The sequence below is a fragment of the Xyrauchen texanus genome, chromosome 11 (assembly GCF_025860055.1).
Source record: "Xyrauchen texanus isolate HMW12.3.18 chromosome 11, RBS_HiC_50CHRs, whole genome shotgun sequence".
NCBI classification, from domain to species: domain Eukaryota; kingdom Metazoa; phylum Chordata; class Actinopteri; order Cypriniformes; family Catostomidae; genus Xyrauchen; species Xyrauchen texanus.
Genome location: NC_068286.1, coordinates 3330017 through 3357883, shown reverse-complemented (window position 1 = coordinate 3357883; position 27867 = coordinate 3330017). Strand labels below are relative to the sequence as shown.

At 41.3% G+C, this 27867-nt stretch overlaps 1 pseudogene; it reads right to left on the bottom strand.

Moving 5' to 3' along the window:
• Positions 1 to 538: 538 nt before the first annotated feature.
• The window catches only part of LOC127651248 (complement C3-like), a 44917-nt pseudogene continuing 17588 nt past the window's right edge, over positions 539 to 27867 (bottom strand).

Below are 27867 nucleotides of genomic sequence, written 5' to 3'. Positions count from 1 at the left end.
ATTTATCTTTGACCTCAATGGAAAACTCTTAACTTTTATTTACTCAGCTGTCCTTGAGATTCATTAAAGGAACAGTTCACCCAAAAAAGAAAATCCTCTCATCGTTTACTCATCCTCATGTCATCCCAGATGTGAATGACTTTTGCATTTGGCATTTTTAGAAGAATATCTCACCTCTGTTTGTCCTCACAATGCAAGTCAATGGACACCAGAAATTTGAGCTTTCAAAGTTCTGACCACACTTTTCTTGCATTGAATGGATGAAAATTGCTGATATATTCTTCCAAAAAAAAAGTGTTTTCTGCAGATATTAGTGTTCATATTTAAAATTAACAGTTTCACACCACCTTTTATTTTTAAGAGTCAAACACCAGCATTTTAAACTTTTGTTCAATTAACTTTTATTATGAAATTATTTTAAAGTATTTTGGCCAAAACATTATTATTAAAAAAAAAAGCTTTATTTAGAGTCAACTGAAGAATAGTATGCAAGAGAGAATATGTTTGATCTTCTGTAATATAATCATTTGTTATATATTTATGTAGAGCATCTGTCTTTTTGTAGCATATTCTCGAGAGTAGTGATGCCGATGTACGATTCCTTGTACTTTGCAGTTTGACTTTCCTCTCTTGTTGGCCAGTATTCAACCCAGGTCTGATCATCCAAGATGTACTGTATTCTAAAAACAACAGAATTAGAAGACAAACACAAAACTTGACTTAGTTTGCTGGCTACACTTGGGTATAAACAACCATCTAAGCATTTTCAATAAATTAACCATCATTTATAAAACACATAAAAGAGACACACAGTGGACACCTACCTTCCTCCTAGCTTTGGCAGATCAGTGGATTTGCCCATGATGAGGTACGACTTTCCTTCTTGTAATAACAAAGATTCTCTGCAGTTGGGATGACCCAGAAATGCTCTTTCCTGTCCTTCCACTACTTCATCAATGCCTAGATGACAGTACAGTACTTAAAAAACAATTCTGTTGTAAAGTAATTTAGCCTCCTAGGCAACTTCCCTCCCTCCAGGACATATATAACAGGCAGTGTGTGAAAAAAGTTCGGAGGATCATCAGAGACTCCAGCCACCCGAGTCATGGTCTGTTCTCACTGCTACCATCAGGCAGGCGGTATCGCAGCATCAGGACCCGCACCAGCCGACTGCATGACAGCTTCTTCCCCCAAGCAATCAGACTTTTGGACACGTGACCTCTCACGAATCAATATATCAGCACTGCACTTTATTAATCTTCTTAATCTTCACCTTATTATCTCACACTGGACTGTCAAATATATTATCCACAATGTAACTACTGCATATCTATTTTTATATACTCTTATTTTTTATTGTATGTGTATTCTATATTGTGTGTATTGTTTACTGTACATTGTATATTATATTGTGTTGCATAAGTATGTGTACATTTGATATGTAAATTGTGTAGTGTAAGTATGTTGTTTACTGTAATTGGTATATGTCCCGTCACTGTCATGACTGCTATGTTGCTTGGAACTGCACACAAGGCTTTCACCTACTGTTGAACTTGTGTACATAGTAGTGTGACAATAAAGTGATTAGATTTTTTTTTTTTGATAGGCAGAATCCTAGCATCAAGCACGATCACTATTCAACTAAGCTATAAACAGCAAGCAATACATTTGTAAATAAAACAATAATTAAATAAAATAGTTCCTGCTTTGCAGACATACAGTTCTTTAAACTTAAGAAATATCATGAAACCTATATTAGAAGGAGATTTCAAGCAGAATGTTAGGCAATTACTTAAAAAAGAATCCACTGCAAATTACTTGTATAAAATTGCAATCAGATTTGCCTTCTTGTTACATCATTGGAAAAGTGATCACATTATTAAATGATTCAGCTTCAAGTTATTTTCTGAAAACACTTTTCACACAAAGTTTTTGTTTTTCTGCACAACAAATTCAAAATAAAGGCTATAATTCCTCAACATGCAAATCAAACATATTTTTCCTTTCTAATGACTCATTAGTGACTCTTCAGTTGTCACAGAGACGCAAACATATGTACACATGGAGAGAATTCCTTTTTGACTTTTTTTTCCTGCCCAATTTGGAAAGCCCAATTCCCAGTTGAGCGCATTACCACTGAGACATAGTGCGTGTGGAGGCTTCATGCTACTCTTGCATCCTTTTGCCGTACAAGGAAAGTGAATAACTGAGAATGCCATTCTGCCTAACAGTTTGCCTTGTGTTCCACATAACAAAAAAGATTTTTGGGTGTGATTAAATGATGACACCATTAGTGAGTGAACTATCTCTTTAAGACTAATAGGACTGAGAAAGACTGACCAGGAGCATCTGCGTGTAATTTATTGCATTTTATGGAATCCAGTGAAGAAGCACGTAACATGCTCAACAAAGAGACATTTTCACATACCTTTGTGAACAAAAGAGAAAAATGAAACTTACCTTCTTTCAGGACTTGCTCCACCTTCATTTTATAGATGTCTGAGTGCTGTGACAGATCAATTTTCACCAATTTGACTTTATAAACTGTAAAACAATACAATGTGCCATTTCAATATCTACACCAGATCAGTAATATGGAATTTAAATGATTCAGCAAAACTTGACTGCTTGACTGTCATGAAAAACGTCATGGTTACTGTCGTAACCTCCGTTCCCCAAGGGAGGGAATGAGACGTTGTGTCGAATGATGTGACATAAGGGGTCTTTCTTGGACGCTGAATCGTACCTCTGAACCTGAGAAAGGCCAATGTCAAGTTGGCAGACAGAATTTGCATGCCCCACCCTGGACATATGGGTATAAAGGGAAGCGGGGCAGCGAATGCCAGTCAGGATTTTGCACTGAGGAGCCGAAATGAAGCACGGCCATTTACAGTGCTAGGTCTAGTGCTGTGGCAGGAGGGACACAATGTCTTGTTCCCTCCCTCAGGGAACGGAGGTTACGACAGTAACCATGACGTTCCCCTTCTGTCACTCACTCTACGTTGTGCCGAATGAAATGACACAAGGGGTCCATAGAAACATACCACGCACTGACCATGTTACGTGACTGTCGAAACAGGCTATTGTATGTTAGAGGCACCTGTACCGGCTGCACGTAGCCCTCACCAACAGCCCCAACTTTTTAGAATTTTGCATACAAACCATAGGTTTCCCGCAATCTTTAGGGGGGAAAAAGGTTTTACATGCCTAGCATGGGAGCAAGCCCAGCAAGCCGCAACCTTCTCTCTCACTATGTCTCTCACATAGGACGTAAAGCAGCTGGGGCCTATCTTAAGTTGGGGAAGGCGGTCTTTCCCCGGGGGGGGGGCAGGAGATACCATATCGGGAGCAGAAGGATGTCCCGAGGCTAGGGTGCTGAGAAAAGACTCGAAGCCCTTACCCTACCTTGCACACCTGGCAGGGAGTGGATTAGAGACTGAGGAAGAGGCCTAAGGGGGCATCTTCAGAACTCGTCAGCGCTGGCATGCTGGGGCTGTAGGCGATGCCAGAGGCAAGGTAGCTTTCTGGTCTGCAAATTTCCTATTCTTTCAGGAGGGACAGACCTGCCCAGTTTTAGGGGGAGGTACTGCGTGGCAAATACACCACGAGGGTTGTGAAGCCGGACGTTGGATATGGCGCGGCGTTAGATCCAGCCTAATCCAGCCAATGTTGAGAAACCTTGCCTTGTCAATGTTGCTCATCTCGACCATGTTCAGCCACAGGTTACGCTCCTGAACCACGAGGGTGGCCATCGCCCGCCCGAGTGCCTGCACTGTGACCTTCGTGGCTCTGAGAGTGAGGTCGGTGGCAGAGCACAGTTCCTGCAGCACGTCAGGGTCGGAACTACCCAGGTGCAGATCTTTGAGTGCCTTGGCTTGTTGAACTTGCAGGAGAGCCATGGCATGCAGGGCGAAGGCGGCCTGTCTGGTGGTGCTGTAGACTTTTGAGGTCAGTAATGACATCACTCTACAGGCTCTGGAGGGGAGTACCAGGCGGTCCCACCAGGTGGCGTCGTTCTCGGGACACAAGTGGATCGCAACCGCTCTGTCCACCTGGGGGACCTCCATGTATCCGTGGGCCGCCCTGCCATCCAGGGAAGTGAGAGCGGAGGGGTCGATTTCGGGCAGTAAAAGGTGCCCTACACGACCGCGTCAGCTCATCATGCACTTCCAGGGAAGAATGGAACTGAGGGGGGGTATGAGTGGGACCCTGACCCGAGTAACCGATCGAGTAGCCGTGACAGTGCGACAGAGGTTTTCAGTCCAGCCTCGCGCTCATGGTGGCCCGGGAAAGCATAGCGGATATCTCGTGTTAGCCTCAGGCTGGGCGAGCAGACCCGAAGGTGGCAGCCCAGACCAGTCATCAGATGCCGCTGTGACACTCTCCGATGCAGCGGCGATGTCATCATCCAATTCCAGGGACTCAGAGAATGCCAGCTGGCCCACGAGGCAAGCCGCACTCATCCCGAGCTCGGACGGAAGCAAGCATGCGTGCCGGGGGAGTGGGTGGTTCGTGGGGATTTACCCGGTGAAACCGAAATATCCCCAAATCGCCTTCATCGCCATCTAGGTCTTACTCAATCCCGTGGGAAGAAGGAATGATGTGGGGCGCGGCTGAAGTGGCTTTCTCTCGTGAGAAAAGTAAGCCAAGACCGCAACGCTGCCATGGCTATGTTCTCGCACTGAGAACATGAACCATTCATAAAATGCTGTCTGCGTGTAATCGCAGCCCAGGCACGCGAGGCAGCTTTTATGACCATCAGAAGTGGAGCGACATCAGCCACATCCAGGAACTACACAGAGGCGGAAAGACATCTTTGAAAAGACGCGTCCTAAAAAGGACGTTCAAAGCCTGCTGTGTATTGCTCTTTTATAAGTGGGAACTCAAACTCTTTTAGAGGAAATAAACTCTTTTTAGGAGGATAACACTCTTTTAACAGGAAGAAAGCGCTGTCGAAGCGCCCAGGGGCGTAAACTGCACAGTGTGCAGAGAGAGAGAGACGCCAGCTGGAAATGCGCCATGCGGATCCAACAGCAATGCTTCTCACTGGTAGAGGTGAGTGGAACAGGAGTGAGACTCAGCTGCTTGCTGCACAACCATTTGGCTCCAAGAAAAATTCTGACTGGCATTCGCTGCCCCGCTTCCCTTTATACCTGTATGACTGGGACGGGGCATGCAAATTCTGTCTGCCAACTTGACATTGGCCTTTTCTCAGGTTCAGAGGTACGATTCGACATCCAAGAAAGACCCCTTGTGTTACTTAATTCGACACAGCGTCGAGTGAGTGACAGAAGGAGAACAGTTTGTATGTATCTAAATTTTGAATGTGTTTACCATAATCCATGCCAGCATGACAGACTTTATCCAAACGTGAATCTTCGTCGACATTGTTTTTTTTCTGGTAACTGCAGTTTTCTATATTAAGAGATGATGATACACACTTGCAATAATCACCACCAAAATCAATACCATTTTTCCATTTAAAGGGGCCATATAACAGAAAACAGCTGTACGGCTGTATGCACCATAAGAACCATGAGTGCTCCAACTGACCTAAAAAAACATTTTCTCTCAGAATATTTCTGCTATGATGATGATGCAAATATATATATAGTTGGCTATTTAAAATATTCAGAACTAGTGATGGACGATTCTTATAAGGAAATGTGGGAAATAAGTGTATTTTCTCAAGGTCCCTGATCATCAAACAGTGCTCTTAACAGTAGATTACTTTTTGATTTTTTTTTTTCATGAATCTGTCACAAAGTAATGCAGCTTTGCAAAGAAGTTAATATTAAATGATGGGATAGTGTAAACTAGAGGTCGACAAATGGTGGATTTTGCAGATACTATAAGGTGGTGGAAAAGGTAGACAACAAATTAATCGGCCCATCGTTCTTTCCCGGTCCGACGTGCCGAACTCGACCCACGGTGTGTTTCAGAGGTTTATGTTTTTGAAAGATAAAACTCCAAAAAAAAAAAAGTAAACATAATACATATATTTGGAAAGCTGAGATACTCGTGATTCGAACGATGTAAACCTTTTTAAGATACAATCACAACAGCAGGTACAATCTATATATTTGTCAGACCACCAACATATAAACAACCAGTAACAAAATTTAGACAACTCACCTATGAAGCCTCATAGTATTCCACTGAGCCATAACTTCCCGACAAAAACGGTGTTGTTTCATTGTCAAATGTCCAAACGATCAAATCAAGTAAAATGTTTAGTCCAAATCACATTATTACATCAATAAATATCCACAGACTCTTGTTGCATCATTTCAAAGCACCTGGCAGCTGTGCCTAATCTTTCACATATTATCGGTAATAACTTCAGTTCAGATGTAAACATTTCCTATATCCGGTATCAAAATGGAAGCACGCACTCTGACCTTTCGACTGACACCTCATTTGACCCAATAGGAGCTTCCATGTCCTATCCAAAGCCTTCAATACCCAACCACAGTCTGTGTCGAATGTAAGGGCATACCCACTTTCCTTTGTTTACTGATCAAACCAGTTACATCGAAGAGTGGAAATGACTGACGCATCGTATAGCCAATGAAATTCTGAAAACAGTGATATGCGGCTTTAGTGAAACCATTAGAGCACGGTTCTCTTATGCGTGTGCGTAAGCTGCCTCGAGTTTACCGACAGTTTTGCGCCTCCGTGCGTAAAGCCATTGGAGAACTGTTTACACATTTGGCGATTTAAATATGGTGAAAAGGACGCGAAAAACAGGATTTTCACCCCAGGATGTGATATAAGAAGGCATTCATTGTCAAAATTCTGAGTTTGGAGATGAAATTTCTGAAAACAATACGGATGATTTGGAGGCAGAGGAAATATGGAGAGATGAGACATGGCTCTGGACAAGTAAGTGTTTTCTTGTGTTTTATAACATATATTACTGTATATTCCGCATAAATAAGCTTTAGTTTGAATAATGAACACATTTTGTAATTACCCTTTGTCGTGTGTTTCCTCAGTGAGTGTTTGAACCATTTGTGCGTGTTTTTAGTTCATTGTTTGTTTCAGATCTATTGACATGCTATATAGATGTTTTGTATATTTACTGATATATATATATATATAAATAAATCAATAAATATAAGTTGAAAATAAGAATATATGTTGTGTTTGAGAGTCTATTTGTTACAATGCGGGGAGGTGGGGGAGGGGTAGGCCCATCTATTTGTTACAATGCGGGGAGGTGGGGGAGGTGTAGGCCCATCTATTTGTTACAATGCGGGGAGGTGGGGGAGGGGTAGGCCCATCTATTTGTTACAATGCGGGGAGGTGGGGGAGGTGTAGGCCCATCTATTTGTTACAATGCTGAATTGATGGGGGGAGGTGTAGGCCCATCTCTTTGTTACAATGCGGGGAGGTGGGGGAGGGGTAGGCCCATCTATTTGTTACAATGCGGGGAGGTGGGGGAGGTGTAGGCCCATCTATTTGTTACAGTGCTGAATTCATGGGGGAGGTGTAGGCCCATCTCTTTGTTCCATAGTACATTGGCAAAGTATACAGTATTTACAGTAAATATACATACAATAATGCATATTTACACACTCGAAAAGAAAAACTAATTATATATAGAACTATATATAGAAAACCTCTATATATATATATATATATATATATATATATATATATATATATAATACAGAAAAGATGGAAAAGTTGTGTCTAGCTTTGTAAATTACATTTATTTATTCTCCCCACTCAGCAAGCGGCCACATAAAGTGGAGCAGCAGGACAGCACCTCATCAAGAGAGGAGGGCTTTCAGAGAGACCCTTGCTGAGGAGCTGGCAGAGTTGGGGTCTCACTCCACAGCCAGACCCGTATCTCCTGCTCCACGAAGAGCACATCACATGCCGTTGCACATCACCAAATCTTGCACCGCTGGTCGTCTGAAGTGCAGGCAGTGTCATGCAAAGACACCAGTGAAGTACTCTTCCTGTGTTGTGCCTTTGTGCTTTGTACCCAAATGTGACTGCTACAATGACTGGCATGTTGCTAGAAACATGTACAATTTTATAATGGTTTGTAAATACTTTATGTAAAAATTAATGTAAATAGTTTGTTGTGTATTTTTTATATAAACAAATTGTCCACCATAGCACTAGTTTTGACTCTTTTATATGCACAACATTTAGTTTCAAGAAGGGAAAAGGCACTCTAATGTGTTTATGCATCAGTTACTCTGTGTCAGCAAAACTAATAGTGGATCTGGATATGGAATATGATAGCTCTAAGTGTCATCTTTCATTAGAGCCCAAAATTATGACTGTACGTTGAAGCGTTCAAAAGTAGGAGCCTTTTTGTCCTAGGTTACCAAAGGGTCCTTTTGGAGTATCCAAAAGGCACTTTTGTAAAACGCCTGGGTGTACCCTTAGAAAAACATGAGTAAAATATTAATTTTTTTATGGTATTGTTCTAAAATTTGAACTTGGACTAGGTAAGGCTTCATGCTGTGATCCTATTGTGTTCTCAAGCTAATAGCTACAAGTTATAGTCATCTGCAGGCATCTGTATGCAAAAAAAAATTTCAGGTGGAAAAACAAACTTCTATTTCATTGTGTTCAAACAAAATATTACTCAAAATCTGTAGCACTTACAGTAATTCTGACTGCTGGGGAAAAAACTTCAGAGTGTCCCCTTTCAAATGTGACCAAAACCATGCATGTACTCCAAACGGTTCAAGAACAGCTTTAAATTTACTTTGGGTATGCCTTGATTAGGCGTTTTAGGCTAATTTTACAGGATTGGGAAGAGGTACTTTAGAATGCTAAAAAACTTTTAGTCTTTTCTTACTTTGATGGCTGAAGACAGAGGCTACAAGAGTTAAAAATCAAACAAACAAACCTGATATTCACCGGGGACTCTTATTTTAAAATGACGGAGACTTGACTCGGTTACAATGGTCTACATTAATGTATTAACAAAATTAAGCTTTATATAAGTTTTATATTTTTTTCACTTTTCTCCCAAATATGGCATACCCAATTACCATTAATACTAGGTCCTCGTGGTGGCGTGGTTGCTCAATCGGGGTGGTGGAGGACAAGTATCAGTTGCCTCTGTTCTGAGACCATCAATCCGATCATCTTATCACGTGACTCGTTGTGCATGACTCTGCGGAGACTCACAGCATGTGGTGCCTCATGCTACTCTCCACAATCCACGCACGACTTACAACACACCCCATTGAGAGCGAGAACCCCTAATCACGACCACGAGAAGATTACCCCATGTGACTATACCCTCCCTAGCAACCGGGCCAATTTGTTTATTTAGGAGACCTGGCTTGAGTCACTCGGCACGTCCTGGATTCAAACTTGCAACTCCAGGGGTGGTAGTCAAATTTATTTGCTGAGCTACCCAGTCCCAGTAGCTTTTATAGCTTTTATATTCACCAGGATTTTGTGTATTTTTATATATTTTACCAGATGAGTTTTTTTATTATTATTTTTATTAGATATGAAGTTGGAGACACGATATATGTGCTGATGGGGCACGTTTCCGTATAATCACAATTACTTTGCACATATTCAATTATCTAATAAAAAAATGTAATAAATATGCATTAAAGTGAGTATAAAATATGCAGGATTTCTAGGCAAACTAGGTGGACATCTCGGCCCCACCAACCCTATTGGTTCTGACCGTAGAATCCTCTAGCGTTGGTTACAGAGGAACACAGCGGAAGAAAGAAAAAACTATCTTTGTGGATTTTTTCCGATAACCTATAGTTAAACCGATATATCGGTCTAAATCTAGAGCAAACTATATTAATACCCAAATGGAAAATGGCCATTAAACTCTTTTTGCAATGACACTGTCAAAATGCTACAAAAAGACATGACCCCTTTAAACTTTTGCAATGAAGTGTCCCTCTAGCACTGTTTCTGGGTGACAATACCTTCCGCACACTGACATATTTCCTTGTTTAAGCACAGTCGGTTTAGAGCGGCATCTTTCTTTTCAGGGTGGTAGAACTTTGTACAGCGTGCATCTAAGAAAACATGGGTTTCATGAAAGAGAGGTGGGTATAGAATATAGCATTGGATCATCCAAAAACAACAAACTATATAATATAACATAATAAAGTATAATTTATAATGTATGTGCCAGCAGATTACCTGGAGAGTAATATTCATACACAGTCACTGCAGCAGGTTGAAGTAAACCCACATTATGCATCTTGTGTATTTTGAAGGAAATCCTTTCATGCTCTTTATGAGAAACCTAATAACACCGAAATCAAAGCAAATTTATAACAGCAGAAATTATTTCCAATACTTTCCGAAATAAAACTTTGTACCATATACAAACCTTTTTATATCTTGTAATCCAAAATAGAAGTTTATCTTACTGCATTTGCTTCTGAAGAAACTCTTTATGCATTAATTATAAATCAATTCAGAAATAATTTCATTATCTAAGTCCTCTTTTATATGAAGCCAAATCCCTGATGTGGCAGCGGGGGTGTGGTCAAGTGTCCGTCCGGAGAGAGGGAAGCGGTAAGGTCACTTACACCTGAGCTAAATTATGTCTAACACCTGTCACTAATTCCAGTGAGCACAGGGAGAGCGGATAAAAGACCCATGCCACCAACACTTGAGAGAGAGAGTCTGGGAGTGAACTGATTACTATAAATAAAAAGTAAAACTGTAATAAAAGATTTACCTTGAGAGGAGCTACTCGCCTTCATGTCCTCCTTAACTACAGAACCCGTTACACCTGATTAAGCTCATCACTCCCTCAAAAGTCTTTTATTTGCTAGTAAGCAAGGAATCATTGACTATGGATCACTGAATTATTGGGGGAAAAAAAGGAACTCCAGAGGTGGAAATGCGGCTACAGCGCGAGGCAAACTTCTTTTCAATCTTTATTTTTCAGTAATTCAATGGTTCTGAGTTAATTATATGGCTAATAAAATGGGTAACATATGTACATGTTTCTTGAGACATTTTTTAGGTTTTAGTCCCTAAAACGCCACCAATAAATGAGCTTGCTTAGAAACAGCCCAAGCCGCCATTACCGTTGTTGCTATAGTAACCTGTATGTCTCATGGAAATTTTATCCATTTGAAACGTTTAAGACATTCGGAAAGATTGTTTCAACCTGAAACTACTTCAAAGCCGTGCAGTTATGGAGAATTACTCAACACATCAGAACTTCTGTCAACCAATCAGAATCAAGAATTCAACAATGCTGTGCTATAAACCAAAGTGCTTTCTTTTAAATTCTCTTTTAGTGTTGCTTTAGACATCTGACAACACTATTGGCTGAAATACCTTATCTAAGTAGATGATGAGGGATCCTCGCTCCGAGAGCTCTTTGTCCATCTCAAATTTCTGAATAGTACGATCCTTCCCTGTGGCTAACTGAAAGTACAAAAAAAGAAAAGTCAATAAATTATATGATCCAATGTTGTTCATTTTGATGTCTTATATTTTGCATTATTCTTCTTGAATATACAGTGAGGTCTGAATTATTAATGCAATTATTTGCTATTTTCTACAGAACTATTACAGTTCTTTCCACTAAATTCTTGTCAAAATATTATCAGTATAACAATTTGAGTAAAAAGTATTATTGTAAAATTAGCATGGATTTTATCATTTCTTAGTGTTTGGTATGTCCCTCTTTTGCTTTGGAAGGAAAAGGAAATCAGTTTGAAAATCTGACCTTTTGTACAGAGTTAACATGGTCAGTGTCACAAATTTGCTTGATTTATTAGAGACCTACATTTTTCAAAATCCTCAAACTTTGCTTATTTCCATGTTTAAGTTGTATCTTCAACAGCAGGTGTTCAATGTGGACTTTTGAACCTCATTGTACATACAGTGTAAGCTGTTCCACAAAGAGCAAACTGGAATCTAGAGCAATTGATTCGTTCTATTCAGACTTGAAGCATCATTGCATCAGTTTATCATCACATTACCGCTTCAAGATCTCCTTCATCCACTTTATACCCGGTCAGTAAGCCGATATCCACAATTGTCATGGTGGCATCATTTGTCTGGCTTTTGTAGCTGTAAAGACAAATCAATGGCAAAAGTTCTTTACAGGATAATAATAGTTTTTTCTATCGGGAAGACACGCAGGCTTGAGTGAAGTTTAAGATGCCATTTATTTGCTAAATATAAAACAGAAAGTAATGTCTCTCTCTTTGGCGTAGGCCCCGTCCGGCGGTCCGAGGGAGTTGTGCCCGGAACTGTCATGTCCTGCCGGAGATAGGAGGCAGGGGCGAGGAGCCTACCCCCAAAAAGAGAGAAAGTAGTATACTACCCCCAAAAGAGATGATCCTGTTTGGTACGAACCAGGTCTTGTGTTGGGCGTTCATTCTGGAGAAGGAAAAATAGAGATGTTTCCCGTTTTTTTTTTGGATGTGATTTTGGGCTCTCCGTCGAGGCCACTGGTTGTGCAGAATCTGCCTAATGCGAGCAGCGTGATATGTGGACCTACGTTAGGCCGGCATTGCTGTGCAGTATCTTTGTTGAAGGACGACATTTGATATGAAAACCCTCCGACGAGGGAAGAGTTGTTTGAGGTATCTTTGCCGAAGGTAGACAACGTGTGTAAGCCATACGATAATGGCTTACACACGTTGTCATTACACAAATGTCATTCGTTGAAAAAGACATTTGATATGTAAACCCTCCAACGAGGGAAAAGTTGTTTGAGGTATCTTTGCCGAAGGTGGACAACGTGTGTAAGCCATACGATAATGGCAACGCTGCGTGCAGCCCATTCGTTGAAAAAGACATTTGATATGTAAACCCTCCGACGAGGGAAAAGTTGTTTGGGGTATCTTTGCCGAAGGTTGGCAAAGTGTGTAAAGCCATGCGATAATGGCGACGTAGCTTGCAGTCCCTTCGTTGAAAGACATTTGATATGAAAACCCTCCGACGAGGGAAGAGTTGTTTGAGGTTATCATTGCCGAAGGTGGACAATGTGTGTAAAGCCATACGATAATGGCAACGTTGCATGCAGTCCCTTCGTTGAAAGACATTTGATATGAAAACCCTCCAGCAAGGGAATAATTGTTTGGGTATCTTTGCTGAAACGGGGGTGACGTGTGTAAAGCCATACGATAATGGTGACGTTGCATGCAGTCCCTTTGCTGAAAGAAAACGTTTAACTATGAAAACCCTCTTACCTATGCCAGGGTTATGGCATGCATGGAGCCATACGATAATGACGATGTTGTCGTGAAATTCCCTGTGAGGGATGTCCCATTATGGTGCTAGCATTCCGGCGAGTGTGGGCTGCCTTGTGTAATACCTAGCAGAGGAACCATGCTTCAGATTATGGAGCCCTGCGAGGAGGGTGGACGTAGTTATGCACCGTTCTTGTGAGCAGTGGGTGTGCTGGGTTAAATCATGGTGAATGAGGGATGTGATGGGATTGGCCACCGACCACCACCAGATAGGTAAGAAACTTACGGCTGATGGAGTGTTGGGCTTGTTTGATGATTTGAGTGTTGGGTCGAATATACTTCAGGTAGGAGGAGGAAGACCAGCGGCCGAGCATCTTGATAGTGGTTTCTGGAATACCTCGATGAGCGGCGGTAGTAGCTGCTCCGATGCGAAATGAGTGCCCCGAGAAGACATGAGGGGAAAGACCGCAGTGTTTGAGGGTTGCGGTGAGATGGCTTCTGAACCAGTAGCGTGACATGGGGTCTAGGGATGGAGTGATGAAGGTTTGCAGGTATTTAACCATGGAGGTGAAGGGGCAAAATGGGCTGGGGATTTTTGAAATGGTAATTTTCCATCCGCGCCCGGATTGGTCTGATTTTTAGTGTTTGAGAAATATGGAGAAGGAATGTAGGGAAAAGCAAATGTTGGAGAAGGAAAGGTCACGAGAAGGTGAGAAGGAGAGTGGTGAATTCTCTGCACCTCATGAACCTGTAAAAAGCTAAAAGAAATGTTGCTTCTAAGAGGATGTCGATGTAGTCTGTGAAGAGGCCTGATCTGAGTGAAGAAATCATGAGGTGAAGGATGTCCAAGGTGATGGGGAGCCTCTTGTTGGGGAGGGAGGGGTAGGATTTTGGACTCCTTTAAGCAGAAGTCAAATGGAAGGATTGGAGAAGATGCTGGGGGTGTCGGGGGAGTGGCATCCAGCATGGAATTGAATACCGGCTACCATTTTTTTTTATGTCTAGAGTGAAAGCAGAAGGAAATGAATGCGCAGACTGTGGAGATTTAGATGGGAAATAGAGGGGTGCTGTGTGATTGGCAGAAGGAGGAAAAGTGAGCCCAGGCAGAGTTGTAGGACGTTAGTGTGGACCGGGCAAGTCCTTTCTGCATGAGAGTTGTGGCGGAATTAAGAAGGGGTAGTTGGGAGGGGCTTAATCCAGCAGGAGGTCTGAGAGGGGTAGGCAGGTAGTGGGTTTGATGCAGAGGGGCATAGAGTGTGGAACTCCTGGAAACGAAAACGAGAGAGGGAGTCAGCACTGACGTTAAAAACCCCGGGAATGTGTCTGGCTGAGATGATAAAATTGCAGGAAATGCTCTGCCATGTCAGGCGTCTCATGAGGGACATGATGAGGCTGGAGGAAGAACGGCCTTTGATGATTATGGTGACGGCTGCGGAGTTGTCGCAAAAGACTATGACGCGTTTGCGTGCCCAGAGGGGGGCCCCATATGACGCTGGCCATGACGATGGGATAGATTTCGAAGAGAGTGGATGAGGGATGCCATGTCAAGGAATTCCTCTGGCCATTTTCCTGCGAACCATGATCCTTGAAAATAACCCCCGAATCCTGCAGAGGGAGCTGCGTCTGTGAAGAAGGACATGTCGTCCGGGGAGTCAGATTTTTTGTTGTAGAAAAAAGAAATGCCATTCCAGTGATTTAGGAGCTGTGACCAGAAGAGGAGGTCCGAACGGCAGCCGTCGTCGATTATTATGATATCGGAGAGGTTGTCTGTGGAGATGAAGGAGCGGCCTTGGAGGCTGATGCGCGTGGCGAAATTGAGGTGGCCTAATAGGGACAGGAGATCGCATTTGAGACTGAAGCTCTCTGGGGGAACGATTTGCAAATAGACCTGATCCTGTCGAGTTTATCTTTGGGCAGGGAAGCTTGAATGTTTAGCGAATCGAGCGTAATGCCGAGAAATTCAAGGGACGTGGTGGGGCCTGTGGTTTTTTCGCTTGAGAGGGGGACGCCCACCTTGAGAAAAAGCTCAGTGAGGATGTCCAAAATGGGGGTGTGTGCAGAGGGGTGATCGATAAGCAGGAAGTCGTTGAGCAGGTGTAGTATGAAGGATCCAGCATAGGCCTTCCGATAGGGAGTTAAAAATGTGGGGACTGCTTCTGCATCCGAAGGTGAGTCGGACGGCAAAGTAGTATTTTGAATGCATCTGACGCCGAAAAGGGGCCATTCGGCGGGGTGGATGGGCATGATTTTAAAGGCATCTGAGATATCGGCTTTGGGCGAGGAGGGTGCCATGGCCGGCCTTGGGGATTAATTGAATGGCATGATCGACTGAGGCGTTAAAAAGGGAGAATGGCTCTAGAGGGATCATGTTGTTCACGCTTGCCACGTGTCCTGATCACGTAGCGGACATGTCAAAAATAAGCCTTTTCATACATGAATATTTGCGGGCGGCTAGGCCGATAGGATTTATCCTGAAAGGGCAGAAGGGGGGAGACCTGAAAGGGCCTATGAGATATCCTTTGCTTAGTTCTTTTGCCGACCCGAAATCCCTGTGTCAGACTGCTTAGCAGAAAGTCAACGAAAACGGGGTCGGGATGCATGGAAAGATAATGCGAGAGAACCGGAACGTTGACTGGGGTGGAGGGATGTAGGGTTAGAATTTCCTTGAAGAAGCCTGTTGATTTCTTTGGGGGGGGCGAAAGCGGCATGGGCACACAGATTTCGGGTGCGGGTCCTTGCAGGAACTACAGATATGAGAAAAAGCTCAGTTAGGAAATGCACACACAGATTCATTGAAATTGTTGCAAATAGGCTTGCCGTGAGCATAGTCAATGGTGCGACCCCGAGCGTTGCGGCACCTTGTTGATCAGTCTCTTTGCTCTACCTTGGGGGCAGTGGGAAAAGTTTTAGGGCACATGGAGGATGAATGCCCATGAGAGCTGCATATGGTGCAGGTGAGCGCACGGTGCCCCCCGAAATGTCTGATGAGCAGCTCGGTGTCAGAGATTGACCAGTTAATTCTTTTGTTATACTGGGAGATGTACATGGCGGATTTAGCTCAAAATTAATTGTGGTATTCGTAGAAAAGTGTGCCGCCATATTGCTGATTGAAATCGCCGATCAAAGCGAGGTAAGAATCTAGTTTTTCTCTGCGCTCAGGGAAGGCGCTGTAGAGAATGTCTCTATAAACACTAAAGGCGATGACAAATTTGTGGAAGGGGAGGTTGCGCAACAGTCTGGGATCTGAAGATTTGAGAGCCACTGACAAGTCCCCGCAATCCACGATTTGGCAATCACATGCGGGGGAGGGAAGTAGAAGAGACGCTAAATCTAAGCTGTCTGTGCTGGAGCTGGAGAAGAGGTCAGCTGAGTGAAAGTCTGGAATCTATATTTTTAACTGACTCAGCGATTAATCTCACGGCTTCTAGCACCGGGTCGAGAATTCCGGACGTTGATGTAGAGGCTTCGCCTGAAGGATGTCTCCAGCGCTTACGCCCCGCTGTTTTTGGATCAGGGGCAGAGATTTGAGGAGGCGTGGCTGCGTCGAGAGTAAGAGAAGGAGCAGATCCCAAAATGTCGAAGGCCAGCTGATTCACCTGAGACCTAGTGTGATCGGGGTCAATAGAAATGCCTTTGTTGGCGAGCATTTCTAGGATTTTTCTGAGCGGGCAGCGATCCCATTGAAGCTCTTGTGTACGCAGACGCTCACTGCGCCGAGGAGCTGCTTGATCCTGGACCTGAGGTAAGGAGCGTGGAATGAAATCTATGTCCTGGGCGGGTAATGGCTCGTCGTGGAGCAAAACTAAGTCGTCATCATCAGACATGGTAGCTGTCGAAGATTGCCTGTTTTTAACACACTGAAACAGCAATGTGATAGATTGTGAGCAGACTTATAAAGCAATGGCTTACATGCGATTGGCTAGGAATTACCCAGCTAGTGATGCGATGATGTACAGCTGCTAGTCTTCCTGCTAGAACTACGCTGCGCTTCCATTGCTCCATCCACTCTGGATCCATCCAGTCTGCATTTGAGTGAGTGAAGCATGTACCAACATGCAGTGTGCAAACACTTTTCTGGATAGCCCGGAATGATTTGGGGCAAACTCTGTGTCTTCATGTTGTGTGAACAGCGATCATGTCACGTGGTAAATGCAGGTGTGAATGGTCAAATTCAATTTTTGGTCAAAATGCCCTTCTTGACCAGTGTTGGATGTGATCTTATTACAAAGTAATCTGTTACTGTAATCTAATTACAAAAAGATGTGTAACACATTACAATTTAAATACGTGTAATCAGATTACAGTTACTTACTTTCAATTAAATTAGGTGCTGTACTTTTATGTAATTTGTTTTGGGTTACACATTTCTAAAATACTTTTTCCTTACACATTTAAAGCATGGAATATGTTCTTGTGTACGTCTGTTTGCGTTTGTGATTCTGTGACAGCTAAAAGGGATAGTTTGCCCAAAAATGTTTATTCTCTTATCTTTACCTAGTGACAAAAAGTAGAAGTATACTTTATTGTATTTTAAATCTATAATTTGTTTTCAATTGTATATTGTACTATATTTAAATATATTACTCCGCTTAGTAGGTCCTTACAATGCAATAAAGCTTTTTCTGATTCTGATTCTGTTGTTGTAACCAATATCACCTGTCCAAGACGGAATTATGTGGGTTTTAAAAGTGACAACATTGAGTCGCTTACTTGCTTTTTAGACGATGAATGGATTTGTATTTACTTTTACTTAAGTAGGTAATTACTTTTACTTAAAAGTAGTATTTTGATGAATTACTTTTACATTTTCTCCACAACATAAATCTTTTTTATGGTGATTTCAAGAGGCAACAACTGAAAACAAAATAGGTAAATTGTAAATTTAAAGTAGTTTAAAAAGTTTTTTTGTTTGGTGGTTATATTGACATTACAGTTAAACAAACAGCTTACTAGCTAGCTTTGTTTGTTAATTAAAAGTCCAACTGTCAAAACTTAAATGTAAACAAACCCACAATAGGCCTTTAATCTTGACCTTTTGTGAGTTTGAATTAAGGAGCATTCCATTGGCTCATTTGAACATTCCATCAATGTATCTGTAAGTCTATGGGACATTTCAAATATTTGGTCATCTGCTGCATGAACACCGACAGTTTGACTGATTTGCCGCACTATTCCAGACCAATCTTGAAGGCTGTACAGGAGTTGTTTCACACATTTGTGCCTTGGTTTAGAGATTTCAAAACAAGCACTAAACAAGCTTTTTAGAATAACAATATGTTATAATAATAAAATGGTTTATTTATTGTGTGTGTATATATATATTTGTTTACTTACAAGAAATCAACAACAAGTTTGTAACTTTCAATGGCTCCTTGGTATTTTGCTGAAGAGAAAAAACACATTAGAAAAGAGAATAAGCAATGAATAAAGAGGTACATTGGGGGTTTTGGTTCAGGACTAAAATTATGGAAAGAGTTTCAGAAAGCACAACAATTCTCTGTCAGTCCTACCATTGCGTTCTGGATTCATTGCAACACTTAGATTGAAATGTTTACAGTCAGCCTCCTTCACAACAGGCTTGGCATAGTACAGGGTAAACACCTGAAATAAACAAAATACACTTGGGTTAGATGTTTCAACATTTTTTAAAGGAATCTTGCTCTTGACTACTGTGTAAATGGACACTCACGGATAGAGTGGCTGTTCCAGTTCCTTTAGCAGTTACACTCAAGATATTTTTCATCTGGACCTGTTGAGTGAACATAGACAGATGTCAGCATGATGCATGCATGATACAGTATGAATATTATTAATTTCCTTTATCTGTCTCCTCACCTTTACTGATCTTGTGACATGCATAGTATCCTTTCTGAATCTCCATTTGACTAGTTTGCTGCTTCCTGTATCAGACAGCTCAACGTCCAGATCAAAATTCTGTTGGTTCTTCACCTGTGTGCGGTATTCAGCCACTGCCTGGAACACCATGATGGTTGCCTAGAAGAGAAGGGTGTGTAAAATGTTGGCTTATTAATTCAACTGATTATGCTTTTAATTTTGTAACATTTTAAGGGATAGTTCACGCTCAAATGAAAATGATGTCATTTACTCACCCTCATGTCATTCCAAACACGTAATTCTTTCTAAGGTAGAATAAAAGTACCCCTACAGTATATCCTCACCATATAGTGAAAGTGAACGGGGATGGTCAAGATAAAAGTACAGCCAAAATAAAAAGCAGCATAAAAGTATTACAAAAGTGGTCCATCTGTCTTCACAAGTTATATACTAACTTTTTTCTGTGAGGAACAGGCCAAAATTTCAGTCATTATTATGTTGGCTTGTTGAAGCCAAAATACAGTTATTTGACAAACTTGATTTTCAAAGTACCAACATTTCTAACATGATGTTCTCCCAGATCTTTCAAGCTACATCCACCAAATTTGGCACAGACCTTCAGACTGTTCTGGAATGGCATGCTCTGTATTTTCTAACTGATCACACTTGCGGTTTTTGCAAAAGGTAAAAATCCATAAACTTACATTGACAGAATGTTTAAACGGGACAACGGAATGCTCGTTATTTCAAACTCCATCTATCAGTCTGTCCGTCCACTAAAGTAAGTCAGTTCAACTCTAAAAACTTAAGATGACTTTACTCAATAGATCTCCAAAACTTAATTAAGTTTTACTTTACACTTTACTTTGTGTTCATGTAGAATTAACAAAACTGTTCAAATTAAGGCAACATAATAAAATAAGTTTCCATTCGTTAACATTAGTTCATGCATTCGGTATCATGATCTAACGATGATCAATATAGTATTAATTACAGAATTTATAAATCTTTGTTCATTTTAGTTAATAAAAAAATACAATTGTTCATTGTTTATTCATGTTAGTTCATAGTACATTAACTTATGTTAATTAATGCAACATTTTAAAAATGCTCTAAAATTATTGTTCATTTTTAGGTAATGTTAACTAATGTCGTTAACGTCTAGGTTACGGATGTAACCTCCGTTCCCTGATGGGAATGAGACATTGTGTCGAAGAAGTGACACAAGGTGTCAAATTTAAATCACGCCATGCGCTGAGCCGTGTACGTGTACTGCTGACACAGGAGCGGGCAGGTATTTTACGTGCCAAAGCGACCGGCTGTGTCAGACTGCACGTACAATTCCCCAACGGCCCATAAAATCATCAAAACCTTCTGGTTCTTTACCCCTGACAGGGGGGAACAAGGCGACGTGCCAAGCATGGGAGCAGGCCACGGCCTGGTGGACTTGCAGGAGGGCCATGGCATACAGGGCGGAAGCGGCCTGTCCGGTGGCACTGTAGGCTTTGGAGGTCAGTGAAGACGTCATCCTACAGGCCTTGGAGGGGAGCACAGGGTGACCCCACCGGGTGGTGGCGTTCTCTGGGCACAGGTGGATCGCAACCGCTCTGTCCACCTGGGGGACCACCGTGTAACCGTGGGCCGCTCTGCCGTCGAGGGTAGTGAGAGCGGATGAGCGAGAGGCTTTGTGATGGGTGGAGAAGGGTGTCCTCCACGAACTTGTCAGCTCATCATGCACTTCCGGGAAGAAATGGATCGGGGGGGCTGGGGGGCTACGGCTGTGAGCGGCTGTGAGTCGGGTGGTTCACGGGGGCATACACAGCAAAACCTAGCCCACTGCCATCCCCAGATCACCTCCATCGCCGGGTCGTCCTCAATGGAGCGATGCAGGAGCGGCAGGAGTGGCAATCCTTTTGAGGAAGGAAAGCCGCGACCACAACTTTGTCATGGTCATGTTCTCGCAGTGAAAACATGAGCAATCCACAAATGCTGCCTCGGTGTGATTGCTGCCCAGACACACGAGACAGCACCTGTTGCCATCAGGAGTGGAGAGCACTCTACCGCATCCACGAACTACACAGGGGCGGAAGGGCATCTTTATAAAGAGGCGTCCTGAAAAGGACGTTCAACGCCAGCTGTGTATATGCTCTTTTAGAGAAAATAACTTTTTTAGAGAATTAAACTCTTTTACTGAGCTGTCGAAGTGCCCAGGGGCAAAGCTGCACTGCTGTGCAGAGAAGGGAGAAAGCCGCTGATATGCGCAGTAGATCCAACAGCAATCGCACTGAGAGATGGGAGGAACAGTATGTGACTCGCAGCTTGCTGCATATACAACCAGTCGGCTCCGAAGAAAATTTCTGAATGAAACAGACGCATTTCCCTCCCTTTATACCCATATGTCCGGGGGCGGGACAGGCAAATTCTGTCTGCCAATTTCTCATTGACCTTTTCTCATAGAGATGCAAAAGGCTCTCAAGATAGAGCCCTAGTGTCGCTTCTTCGACACAACGTCGAAGTGAGCGACAGACGGGGAACTAATGTTAACGAATTGAACCTCATTGTAAAGCGTTACTTACGTTTACATCATACAATAACAGCTTAAAAAAGAAGATGATAACCGATTTAATCAATCATTAAATAATCTTAATTCTCCACTGATATACATGTACTTCAGTTGCTCATGCACAAGGTAAGGTGAAATAGAGCTAACAGGGTCCAACTTGACCAAAGAGGGCACAAATCACCCTTAAGGTGACATCACAAGAAACATCTATTTGCAACAAAACAATATAAATTATGCTATAAAAGAGCTAAAAAGTAAATACAAACATTTTTTCCCGCAAGGACAATATTAGGCTTTACAGTGTAGAAATGGATCAGTCCAATTAATGAACAAATCATTTAGTTTTCTGATCATACTGATTATTTGACTCAAAAGAATGAATCCTTCACAAATCGGACCTCGTTGCTACTTGCATGAACTCTCATGGTGGATTTCAAGATTTTCAGTAAAAAACTACTTCAATTTTGGTCTGTTTTTCACACAAAGCTCACAGTCTTATGGCTTCAGAAGACTTGCACAAGTTGTTGGAACACTTTAATGATACTTGAATGGTGCTTTTTTTTGTCATTTTGAATCTTGAGGGTCACACACCATCTATCTGTCTGTCCGTCCACTAAAGTAACTGAGTTCAACTCTAAAAACTTAAGCTGACTTTACTCAATTGATTGGTTAAACTTGTTCCCACAATTTAATTGAGCAGTGGCATCTCTAAACTTAATTAAGTTTTACTTTACACTTTAATTTGTGTTCATATAGAATTAACAAAACTGTTTAAATTAAGGCAAAGGGTTACCTAACCCTAACCCTAAATCCTAACACTAACCCTAACCCTATTCAGTTTCATTATATAGAAAAGAGCAGACAGTATATTCTTCAAAATTTTACTAGAATTGTAACTTCTGGCTAAACTATTCCTTTAAATATAAATGTGTTTGCCTATTTATGTTGGCTTGACAAAGCCATGGTTTAGAGTAGGAGCTGATCCATATCTATCAAACTCAAATGACAATTTGTTACTGTACCTGTGTGGTTCCACTTGAACCATACTGAGCCTGTTGTCTGGCCAGCCAGTGCACGGCCTCTCCAGCTTTGTCATAATCTCTTGCCCTTACGAGTCGCGAGCACTGCATAGGCTGTAGCTTCTAGAGAGTGATGTTTTTGATTGGTGTTCCAAGCAGTTCCTTCTGTTTAAGAGACACAATAAATATATACAAGATGGTGTCGCTTTTTCATTCTCTATTCATACCATTACTGTGATGATTACTAATGATTTCTGAGCACAAAACGGCTTTCAGGCTAGAACTAGGAAAGCCTTCTCTTCCATAATGATCACTTATTGCCAAACTCATTGAATTGCTTCATGATGTATAAAACATTCTGTCTTTTTGGATCTGGTTGTGATGCTACTGACCTTCCATTTTGGTGGAATGCTTCATCAGCAGGTCTTTATTGAGTTTGTCCGCATTGGCCATGGCGTAGGACGTCATCGCAACAGCATAAGGATTGGTCATTTTTGGAAGTCTGGCTTCCAAATAGTCGACTGCCTTCCTCATACTGTCATGAAGTCTCTAAAAAGTGTGCGTAAGTGAGGTTAAAACCAAGAGTGAGAGATCAGTGCAAACAGTAGCAGGACAACATGCTAACTCCTGTTACTTACACCAACAGATTGGGCACAAATCTCGACGCCCTCTTGCATGGCAATCAGGACAAATGCAGTGAGAGAGGCATCAGCATCATTACCCTGTACATCACCCTAAAAGCACAAATCAACACACTGTCACAAAAGACCACCAGACAGTGTTGTTTATTTTACTTGTTTTGTGTGTTAAAGTGGCTAATCACAGTAAAATGCAACTTACGACCATCTCTCCATGAACTACAGGTGCTTCTTCTTTAAAGGAGCCATCTGGCAGTTGTTTATTGAGAACCAGCCACTTGAGAGCGCTGCAGATCACATTCTCATTTATAGTAATGAGGTTATTAGCCATAGCAAACACTTTTGCCACATACGCTGTTAGCCTTTAACAGACACACAAAACAGAAACAAAAGCCTGTTAATGTTACATATGAATAATGGGAGAAAATGGTCATAAACAGCAGAAGGCTTATTTCTCAAAAGCATTTACTGAAATGAAAAACATTTTACCACGTGCTGCTTGGTCTGTATGTCCAGGCAGCGTATGAGCCATCTGGTTTACGGTAGGCCAGCTGCCCTTGATAACCTAAACCAAAAAATAATAACCCCCATAAAAGTTTAGGGCCCATTCTGTTTCGTTGAAAATGCTTTTGATTTTATTTCAATCCCACTTCTGATTCTTTATCTTACAGGAATACTTCACTGATGTTGTTCCAAACCCAAATGAATTTTTTCCGTGGAACACAAAAGGACATTTTAGGCAGAATGACAGTATCAGTCACCATTTACTGTCACTGTAGAGGAAAAGATGCAATGAAAGTGAACGGTGACTCACATCCTGCCCAACATCTACTTTTGTGTTCCACAGAAGAAATAATGTCATCTGGGGTTGGAACAACATCCAGTAATGGTGAGTAAATAATGACTGAATTTTCATTTTTGGGTGAACTATCTTTTTAATTTATTGTATTCTGCTGACCTGTGATGATGTGTTTAATGGCTTCATCACGGCGGTGCATGCCAACAGCCTCCCACTGATTGGTGCTGTCCAGGTAATGAGTGGCAATGAGAGGTAGTGTCATATAGATCATTATTTCCTCTCCAGAGCCAATGGGCAGGATGATAAACCGACCCATGAAATCTCCACTGATGGCCTGCTCACCTATCTGTGTGATTTCTTCACCTGGAGGCATTAAAGAGTGATGCAAAGATTTCAGTTCAGTTCCTTTATTATCATTGAACAAATATTACAACATTTTTCATGGAGGCAGTGTACACGTAAATGGATGTATAGAATTCACCTCTCCTTAAAACAAAACAAGCAAACATTTCTGAACACAAATGCAAAACCGCAAAACCATAAAGTAAATGCAATATACGCTAAACATGTGTCACACCGTGCGCTAGTCACTGTCATTCTTTTCAGTGCTAACACAGAGGGCCGAGCATGGAAGCAGATTTCCCCATTCAGATCTGATCCACAAGCTCACAATTTGATTTCAATTCTATTTAGTTCCAATTCTTTTGGGTACATTTCCATTGTAATGTCCATTTTGATTACACATGAAAGAACTCAGCTAATGCTGGTATTTATCACAAGTCACACATGTTCAAGTCACAAGCAAATCTCAAGTGCAGTGCAGACAAATCAAGTCAATGACTAGCAAGTCAAGTGGAGTCCACAGTCAAGCCACAGTACTAAAATAAATAGAGGTGCAGCAGAAATATAGCTGTTACCCTGGTAACGCCTGTACACAAAGCATTACACATTAACTCAAAAAAAACTTTGGTTTTAGTTTTTCAGTGTTGACTTTTTTTTTCCAGATTTTTTTTTTTCATGTCCTGAGCCTTCTGTTCTCTTCATGCCAGGGTCGGCGGGGCAGAGGCGATAACATTAATGATGAGAGGGGAAAAAAAACAAGAAAGCTAAACTGTTCATTCAGCCAACCCTAATGATAAGCACGGTTTAACAAGATGAAGACTAGTTTATTGTATGTTAAACTTGATCAGTTACTGTCAACCTTAAAGCATTTTTAGCATCGAATTAGCTAGCTACTGTATCTATAGCCATACATCCAAACAATATCTAATGTTACATAGGTCCCAGTTTATAGGACTATGTCACCGTGCACAGAAACATTAATTTAACAGGTACACAAGCATGTACCACTACAAGTTAGCCGATTTTGTTTGTTGGTTTGTTTGCTAAACGTTAACCGACCTGTCGGAGTCCCAGTCATAGCACTGCTGCATTCATCAGTAGTTTTGGAGAAACTCATGTGGTGGGCATGTTGGAGGAGGACTCGTGTGGTGGATAATTTTCCAACAGAATGTGTGGGTGCGATTGCAAAGATTGAAGTCAGTGACACTTTTGATTTACTTTGTCCTGAATTTTTTGTTCAGCCAACTCCTGGTGAACAAGGTTTGAAATGAACACCTGCCAAATGAGGATTTTTCATGCAGAGTATTTTGCTGATGTACCAGCCAATGTGGAAGGTGACCTGCAAGACTTCTCCGAGTGATTTTGAAGAACAGATGAAAGAAAAGGCCACCGATGCGTGTCTGATTTGACAGGTGGGTGACCTGTAAGAAATCTCGGAGTGACACCTGACAAGAAATCATGTTGGTTGAAGAAACACACTGTAAAGTAATTAATGGAAGGAGGAGGCATAATCCGGCTTGACAATATTATATGGTAATAGAGCATAGTTTAATAGGTTATATTTAAGATTCTTCAATTAATGTATTACATTTTTAAAGCAAAATCAATCAAGCAAAAATATTCAATATTCTAAATGTGATTATCATTAAAATATTTTTTACGTATCACCAGCCCAAAAGCAAAGTTACGTTATTCATGAACAACTGTAAAAGTAATTTTATGGAGATCGCACAAACACATGTACTCAATTCCATATTGCAACATGTTACCTATTAATGTTTGCATATTTGTTTGTTTTTGAATAGTCTGTGGGCAAAATAATCATTTTATTTGATTGAAAAACATTGTTTTTGAAAATAGTAAATTATTTGTTTGTGGTAGGACTCTTTTGAATAAAATTGGCTCCTAAGTGAAAAAAGTTTCCCGACCCCTGCATTAAACGGAGGTTAGATGAAAAGGAAATGCCATCGAAACTTTAATGAAGACAGTCAGTTCCCTTCAGAGATACATTTATATAAAATAGTCATAAAAGTATTGATTCAAGGCTTTAGTTAAAGTCTTGAGACGTCATAATCACAATGCGAGCACTTGGATTTCGTCACGAGTCATTCTGTATTTTTTTTACTAGTCACATTTTAAATAAAGTGTTGTGACTGCAAATCTGCCTGTTATTTATATTGCCAACAAATGGTTCTGATATATTGCTGACTGTTGAGAAGGTTTAGAAAAGGCACACACACACACACACACACACATTTACAGGCAATGTTGGGTAATTTCAAACTTGTCGCGCTACAAAACATGAGATTAATCGTGAATCATTTTCATTTACTGACAACCCTCAAACATTTGAACAGTAATTTTACATATTAATCTTTCTGGATAATGAAATTATTTACTTATCTTTCCTTGTGGTTTTTGAAACATCTGGTAAAATTCGAGGTTGTGGTGGTTGTATCGGATAATTTTGCATTGCATATTTTCATACTTCTTTATTCACATGGTCCAATTCGAAATCTTTATATCCAACAGAGATTATTTTGGGAACTGGACAATCATCTGTCATTTTGGCGCATTGTTAGCGCAGCGTTAACTGCGCAGATGCAGATCAGTGGTGCTGGCGGGCCTATATTTTTTGCATATGAATTAGTCAGGTCAAGTCTCGAGTCGCTGGTTCTCAAGTCAAACAAACAAAACTATCTGCATTGATCTTTGCAGTTGACCGATAGTTCCAAACAGCAAATATTGGCTCCGAATAATCGGTAAAACTGATATCTCATATGGAGACAGGAGTTGTCTTAAATGGAATACTTCATCATCATCATTATCAGTTTCCACGATTAGTGAATCGTGCCAGCTGTAATTGTAATCTCTAATTGTGATAACTTATTTGATTAATTGTGCAGCCTATGCAAAACATTTATTAAAATAATAAAAAGCTTTAATCAGGCAAAATTATATTTTTAGAGAATTTCCCCCTGAATGTTCATGGAAACACAACATATTACTTTGCCTTTTCCCTTACCAGTCACTGTGATGTGCGTGCTAGCAGGCGAATCTGGGACCCAATCCTCTGGTATGTCTGTTCTTACAGATATATGTTGCTCTCCATCTTTTCCTTATGGGATGAACAAAGAGAGGAACATGATGATGCAGAAAATGTAATGAGGCATCTTCATAATAAGAAGGACAATGTGTGATGTTTAGAAACTCTGTTGGTCAAACGCATTTTGGCTACGCTAATTCGCTGGTCAGAGTTCACAAACATAACATTTTGAGCGCAGTGAAAGAAAACACCTCTTTGCATTGGCTTGCATTTCTGCTTTCCTGCATTTGCATTGGAAGTGAATGGAGAGCCAAGGTGTTGTACTTTGGGTTTGTGTGGTGAGATTAATAAACACACAAGAGAGCTGTGCTGAACTACAACATAACAGGTTTTTTACTTCCACCATACATGCGTTCACATACACGTTCCTCAGGTGCAGAACAC